Genomic DNA, 8346 nt, shown 5'->3' with positions numbered 1-8346 from the left:
TTGTTTAGGCTTTTTCCTGCCTTCAGTAGTTTGATCTCCTGTCCGAAACTCTGTTGTTGTGTTACCTTAATCCAGTACTTTTCTGCATCGAACAGTTCTTCAGCAGTCAGTTCACCTTGCATCTTTATGGTTGTACGAACATTGGCTAAGAATCTCTTTATCCAGGCGGTGACTCTGAACACTCTTTTCAGTTTGCTGTACCTTTCAAGCTCCAACACAGGTTCAGTGCTGTCTGTGCTGTTTGCTGCGAGTTGTACAGTAACCTGGCAACTGGACTTGAGTTCTATATTCACCTCATCCGGAACCTTGTTATCATCAGTCTCTTCGGACTGATTGGGTGATGTCAGAATTCTGGGTCCATTCCACCATAGCTCGCTCTGTGTCAAGTTTCGAACAGTTTGTCCTCTAGTAGGGAGGTCAGCTGGATTAGTTTTCCCTTCAATATGTGACCATGACTCTGGATTGGTCAAGGACTGGATCTCCGTCACTCTGTTCGCAACAAACTGTTTCCATTTCTGAGCTGAGCGGCTAATCCAATGCAGCACGATCATCGAGTCTGAGCTGCTAATCCAATGCAGCATGATCATCGAGTCTGAGCTGCTAATCCAATGCAGCACGATCATCGAGTCTGAGCTGCTAATCCAATGCAGCACGATCATCGAGTCTGAGCTGCTAATCCAATGCAGCACGATCATCGAGTCTGAGCTGCTAATCCAATGCAGCACGATCATCGAGTCTGAGCTGCTAATCCAATGCAGCATGATCATCGAGTCTGAGCTGCTAATCCAATGCAGCACGGTCATCGAGTCTGAGCTGCTAATCCAATGCAGCACGATCATCGAGTCTGAGCTGCTAATCCAATGCAGCACGATCATCGAGTCTGAGCTGCTAATCCAATGCATCACGATCATCGAGTCTGTCCACATTTTTATCTGTTTTTCTTCCATTTTCAGTGTGGTCATCAAGTTGTTTGCTGGTCTCGCTCCAATCACAGCTCCCATGAGCTCCAGGCGTGGCAGCGTCATTTTCTTAAGTGGGGCTACCCTGGACTTGGATGCATCTAGACCTGTTGTTTCCCTGTCTTGTGACTCACCTTGCAAGTAAGCTACTGCACTGTAAGCCCTTTCACTTGCATCACAGAACACGTGTAGTTTCAGGGTGTGGTTATTCTGTGGCCGCATGTCTGTTCGGTACCACCTTGGTATGATGAGCTGGTGTAACTGGGGTAGTTCTGAACACCACTGTTGCCATTCTCGTGTCAGATCAGGTGGTAATTCTTCGTCCCAGCTGAGTCCCCTCTCCCACATTTCCTGGAACATGCACTTGATCCTGATGGTGAAGGGAGTTAAGAAACCAAGAGGGTCGAAGATACGTGCAGACGACTGCAGAACACTTCTCTTTGTGTTTTCCTTTTGCCTTAGAATGCTCAGTAACGGCCTGAGGTCAAACACAAAGTCATCTGTTTCCGGCCTCCATACTAAACCTAAAACCTTCAGCACTAATCCTTGTGTTTGTAACGTCAACGGGTGGTCAGTTGTCGTACTCTCCTCCCATTTTGTTTTCAATTCAGGAGAATTGGTCATCCATTTGCAGAGGTCCATGCCTGCAATCGACAGCATTCACTTTGCAGTTGTTGTCACAAGGTAAGCCTCTTCAACATTGCGTGAACTTGCAATGAAGTCATCTACGTAGAGTGACTCTCTCAGTATCCCTACTACTTCTGGTTGTTCTGTTTCATATTGGTTCAGGTGCTTCCTGATTGTAGCTGCCAGCAAAAATGGACTTGGGGAAGCTCCAAATACCACTCTTTTCATCCTCAGCACACGCAGCTCCTCTTCATTTTCTCCCCTTGGTGGGCCTGTGAGCCATAGAAATCTCACGGCGTCTCTGTCTCTCTCTGCTAGGGATATCTGCAGGAAAGCTTTCTTGATGTCTGCCATGAATGCGATCTCATGTAGTCTGAACTTTATCAGAACGCTGAGCAGATCCGGATTCAGGTTCGGTCCTGTGAGTAGACAGTCATTGAGAGATGGACAGCCATCTTCACGGGACGAGGCATCAAACACCACTCTCAGTTTTGTTGTCACCTTATCTTCTCGGAGTACTGCATGGTGAGGTAAGTAGTATTTTACGTTGTCTGCACTTGATGCGTTGTCCTTGGGCACGTCCTCTGCCATATCTTGTTGTAAGTAGTCTTCTACTACTTCATTGTATCTGCTGTACAACGTCACATCCTTCTTCAGTCTTTTCTTCAGACATTCAAACCGTTTCTTGGCGATTCTATAGTTGTCTTGGAGTTCTGGCATTTCTCGTTTCCATGGCAACTCCACATGGTATCGCCCATCTTTGAAGGTGGTTGTTTCTTCAAACCTTTGTAGAGCCTCGGTTTCCTCTGGGTTCTGTGTCCTCTCGCTTAGAATACCCAGAGACTCAAGCTCCCAGAATGCATGCAGTTGCTTGGAGACTAGTGTGTCTTCATCAAGTGGGATGAACATGCAGGTTGCCTCGGCGACACTTGACATGGACACGGGTCCCTGCACCGACCATCCAAAGGTGCTCTCTAAAGCAACTAGCGTCTCCGTCAGTCGCTCCACTCTGCCTGATACTATCTGCCAGTAGTAGTCTGCTCCTATCAGGACAGAGAGTTCAGGATCATTGTCATCTCCTGGAAAGTCTGCGAGCTGCAGTCCCCTTTTACTGAGCTCATGTGAATCCAGGAACCTTCATCACAGCTGTGCACACTTGTGGGGTTTCAATCGCCTCTATCTCTATTCTCTGCTGTTTGTCCCAGACATTCTCCAAGATGACTTTCACTGTGTTACGTTGGGACGTTGCTGGGGCAGAGGAGCCAAACGTGTGAAGAGTGAGTGCCTCTTGTCTGATTACTGGTAGCTTCAAGCCCTTCACAAGGTTTTCATGTATGAAGCTTCTCTGACTGCCTCCATCTAGTAAGCAACGAGCTGTCTTCCTGCCCGATGGGCCTTCTACCCATGCCTTTGCCGTATGTAGCAACACAGTGTTCTGTCCATCTGGTTTCATCCTCACTGAATGGGGAATAACTGAGGAAACAACAGCATCTACAGAAACAGTAGGGGGTTGCACCTCACTCCTCTTACTGGTACACACCGCAATGTGATGTCTGCTTCCACATGTTGCACATGACACATCTTTGACTTTACAGAATTTTGCTATGTGTTTCTGTCCTAAACATACAAAGCATCTTCCCATGTTCTTTAGTTTCTCTTTGCGTGTAGCAATATTGTAGTCAGGGCAGTTTTCTGATTTGTGGTCTGCACTGTCACAAAATAGACACGTTTGCTGTTCCTTCTGGCTGGCTGTATGCAGTGCTGCAGCAGAGGGCATGTTGGGTCTTTTTGGTTTCATTTCATTGGAGAAGCATGACTTGTTCCATGGTTTGCTCTCTTTCTGTTGGTTGTATGATCTTGTCATTTGTAGCGCTCTCTCCCTGCTCTGAAACCTCTTTCTGTAGGAAACTGATCATCTCAGACACTTTCCATTCATCATCTACTCCCCTCTGATGACTATAGTCAAGAGCTATGTCCTCTGGAATCATCTGCAGTAAGATTGGGAATAGTAGGCTTCCATTGGATTCTGACACTACACCCAGTGATTCCAAGCTCCTCATCTGAATTTCACATTCATCATATAGCTGCCTCAATGCATTTAGATCAGAGGATTTCTTCACAGGTGTGAGATTCAGCAGCTTTGACATATGATCACTAATCACAAGGTCTTTCCTTCCAGATCTGCTCTTGAGTAGAGCGATTGCATCATCATAGTTACTGTCTGTTAACATCCTGCTACTGCCTTTGCAGCTGGTCCAGTGAGATATTTTTCAGATAGATAAACTTCTCTTTTTTACACAGTGAATCATTGTTGTGAATAGCAGTCTCATACTGGCTCCAAAACTCCTGCCACATACTGACATCTCCATAGAATTTCTCAATAATCAACTTCGGTAGCCTTACTGAGTTAGCGTCACTCACCCGGGCTGGTAGTGGATTGACGTCCTGTTTCTTCATTATCACTCTTTGTGCACGACTCTTCAGCATGATAATGCGTTCTTTGTAATCCTCCGTGCATGCAATCTCTGCCTCCAATCCGTCCAATGGCGTTAACTGTTCAATTCCACGATCGAGTTCAAACAAACTGTCCTCCTTAGCTGATAACAATTCCAACAATGTACTCAAGTGACCGGTATCCGGATTTGACTGGGATATTTCCACGTCAATCTGATTCAAAATCCGCATTGTTGCGCCTCGAATGGTACCCCGCTTTCGTCTCATTCTTTCTGCTTCATGCCGACGTTCCTCCTCAGCCATTTCAGCCACTTCTTCGTCGCAGCTCATATCCCGGGTTTCGGCACCAACTTTTAGATGAACTAACTTCTTAGTAATGACTCGGGACGTCGGTTTTGATACGAAAGCTTCTTTTAGTAAGAATACTTGTTTACGTTACATTTAACAACAATTGTTTTGGTACAGAGCAATGCAGGTAAGATGCTGTCGGAAAGTCAGCCACAATCACTCAACACCTGCACATAATTGGCGCGTTGTCACTCATTCCTCTCGAAAGGCATTCTGGGACTTGCAGTCAAAAAGCGTAATTCAACACAACCCAATACAATTACATATGCAAATAAATCTAAAGAAATATCTCAAATATCTCAGCTCAAAGAATAAACTTAAACATTAACTCTAACACATTAAAGTTACAACACTCTCCTCCTCTCCTGCTTTTCTGTACAGGTTATTGTGGGGGTGCACAATTTTTTATTTCCCCCCCCCCCCTCTCTCTCCTGCCGCGCATCATTCTGGCATATTGCAGTTTGCCACTGTGAGCAGCCGGGCACAAACAGCTGCTGAATAGCCCAGCCCACAGAGACAGTGCCAGAGGGGTCAGAGGTTAAGAAGAGATCAGAGCAGGCTTTGTTGGTGCATCTTATCGTTGATTTGAGATGTGTATATGTAACTTGACTTTGAATGTTACTGGTTATGTGATACTGTAAAGTAGCTGCCTGGTGGTATGGTGTCTCATTCCAATGGTCAGTGTGCATACGTTACATTCTGTCGACTCATACACCCCACATACCACCCCACACACCACCCCACACACCACCCCACACCACTCCCCATGCCACCCCACACACCACCCCACACAAACCCCCACACCAACCCCCACACCAACCCCCACACCACCCCACACACCAAACCCCACACCACACACCACCCCACACACCAACCCCACACCAACCCCCACACCACACCCCACACCACCCCACACACCAACCCCCACACCACACCACACACCACCCCACACACCACTCTCTCTCTCTCTCTCTCTACACCCTCTCTCTCCTCTCTCTCTCTCTCTCTCTCTCTCTCTCTACTCCCCTATCTCTTTGTCTCTCTCTCTCTCTACTCCTCTCTCTCCTCTCTCTCTCTCTCTCACTCTCACTCTCTCTCTCAATTCAATTCAATTCAAGGGGCTTTATTGGCATGGGAAACGTGTTAACATTGCCATCTCTCTCTCTCATTCTAATCTCTCTCTCTCTCTCATTCTCTCTCTACTCCCCATATCTCTCTTTCTCTCATTCTCTCTCTCTAATCTCTCTCTCTCTCTCTTTTCTCTCTCTCTACTCCCCATATCTCTCTCTCTCTCTCTCTCTCTCTCTAATCTCTCTCTCTCTCTCTCATTCTCTCTCTACTCCCCTATCTCTCTATCTCTCTCTCTCTACTCCCCCTATCTCTCTCTCTCTCTACTCCCCCTATCTCTCTATCTCTCTCTCTCTACTCCCCTATCTCTCTGTCTCTCTCTCTACTCTCCCTATCTCTGTCTCTCTCTGTCTCTCTACTCCCCTATCTCTCTCTCTCTCTCTCTCTCTACTTCCCCTATCTCTCTGTCTCTCTCTCTACTGCCCTATCTCTCTGTCTCTCTCTCTACTCCCTATCTCTCTGTCTCTCTCTACTCCCCCTATCTCTCTGTCTCTCTCTCTACTCCCCTATCTCTCTCGCTCTCTCTCTCTCTACTCTCCCTATCTCTCTCTCTCTCTCTCTCTCTCTGTCTCTCTCTCTACTCCCCATCTCTCTCGCTCTCTCTCTACTACCCCTATCTCTCTCTCGCTCTCTCTCTCTCTCTCTGTCTCTCTTTCTCTCTCTCTACTCCCCCTATCTCTCTGTCTCTGTCTCTCTCTCTGTCTCTCTACTCCCCCTATCTCTCTCTCGCTCTCTCTCTCTGTCTCTCTCTCTACTCCCCTATCTCTCTGTCTCTGTCTCTCTCTCTCTCTCTGTCTCTCTACTCCCCCTATCTCTCTCTCGCTCTATCTCTCTCTGTCTCTCTCTCTACTCCCCCCTATCTCTGTCTCTCTCTCTCTGACTCCCCCTATCTCTCCGTCTCTCTCTCTCTACTCCCCCTATCTCTCTGTCTTTCTCTCTCTCTACTCTCCCTATCTCTCTGTCTCTCTCTGTCTCTCTACTCCCCTATCTCTCTCTCGCTCTCTCTCTCTCTACTCCCCCTATCTCTCTGTCTCTCTGTCTCTCTCTCTACTTCCCTATCTCTCTGTCTCTCTCTCTCCTGCTGTTCTGTACAGGTTATTGTGGGGGTGCACAATTTTTATTCCCCCCCCACCCTCTCTCTCCTGCCGCGCATCATTCTGGCATATTGCAATTTGCCACTGTGAGCAGCCGGGCACAAACAGCTGCTGAATAGCCCAGCCCACAGAGACAGTGCCAGAGGGGTCAGAGGTTAAGAAGAGATCAGAGCAGGCTTTGTTGGTGCATCTTATCGTTGTTTTGAGATGTGTATATGTAACTTGACTTTGAATGTTACTGGTTATGTGATACTGTAAAGTAGCTGCCTGGTGGTATGGTGTCTCATTCCAATGGTCAGTGTGCATACGTTACATTCTGTCAACTCATACACCCCACATACCACCCCACACACCACCCCACATACCACCCCACACACCACCCCACACACCACCCCACACCACTCCCCATGCCACCCCACACACCACCCCACAAAACCCCCACACCAACCCCCACACCAACCCCCACACCACCCCACACACCAAACCCCACACCACACACCACCCCACACACCAACCCCCACACCAACCCCCACACCAACCCCACACCACACCCCACACCACACACCAACCCCACACCACACCACACACCACCCCACACACCACTCTCTCTCTCTCTCTCTCTCTCTCTACTCCCTCTCTCTCTCTCTCTCTCTCTCTCTCTCTACTCCCCCTATCTCTTTGTCTCTCTCTCTCTACTCCCTCTCTCTCCTCTCTCTCTCTCTCTCTCACTCTCACTCTCTCTCTCAATTCAATTCAATTCAAGGGGCTTTATTGGCATGGGAAACGTGTTAACATTGCCATCTCTCTCTCTCATTCTAATCTCTCTCTCTCTCTCTCTCATTCTCTCTCTACTCCCCATATCTCTCTTTCTCTCATTCTCTCTCTCTAATCTCTCTCTCTCTCTCTTTCTCTCTCTCTACTCCCCATATCTCTCTCTCTCTCTCTCTCTAATCTATCTCTCTCTCTCTCTCTCATTCTCTCTCTACTCCCTATCTCTATCTCTCTCTCTCTCTCTACTCCCCCTATCTCTCTCTCTCTCTCTACTCCCCCTATCTCTCTATCTCTCTCTCTCTACTCCCCCTATCTCTCTATCTCTCTCTCTACTCCCTATCTCTCTGTCTCTCTCTCTACTCTCCCTATCTCTCTGTCTCTCTCTGTCTCTCTACTCCCCTATCTCTCTCTCGCTCTCTCTCTACTCCCCTATCTCTCTGTCTCTCTGTCTCTCTCTCTCTACTTCCCTATCTCTCTGTCTCTCTCTCTCCCCTATCTCTCTGTCTCTCTCTCTACTCCCCCTATCTCTCTGTCTCTCTCTCTACTCCCCTATCTCTCTGTCTCTCTCTCTACTCCCCTATCTCTCTCTCTCTCTCTCTACTCTCCCTATCTCTCTCTCTCTCTCTCTCTGTCTCTCTCTCTACTCCCCTATCTCTCTCTCTCTCTCTCTCTCTCTACTCCCCCTATCTCTCTCTCGCTCTCTCTCTCTCTCTGTCTCTCTTTCTCTCTCTCTACTCCCCCTATCTCTCTGTCTCTCTCTGTCTCTACTCCCCTATCTCTCTCTCGCTCTCTCTCTCTGTCTCTCTCTCTACTCCCCCTATCCTCTCTGTCTCTCTCTCTCTCTGTCTCTCTCTCTACTCCCCCTATCTCTCTCTCGCTCTCTCTCTCTCTGTCTCTCTCTCTACTCCCCTATCTCTGTCTCTCTCTCTCTACTCCCCCTATCTCTCCGTCTCTCTCTCTCTACT

This window comes from Oncorhynchus tshawytscha, linkage group LG13 (genome assembly GCF_018296145.1).
Source record: "Oncorhynchus tshawytscha isolate Ot180627B linkage group LG13, Otsh_v2.0, whole genome shotgun sequence".
NCBI lineage: Eukaryota > Metazoa > Chordata > Actinopteri > Salmoniformes > Salmonidae > Oncorhynchus > Oncorhynchus tshawytscha.
Note: the sequence above shows the minus strand (reverse complement) of the source record.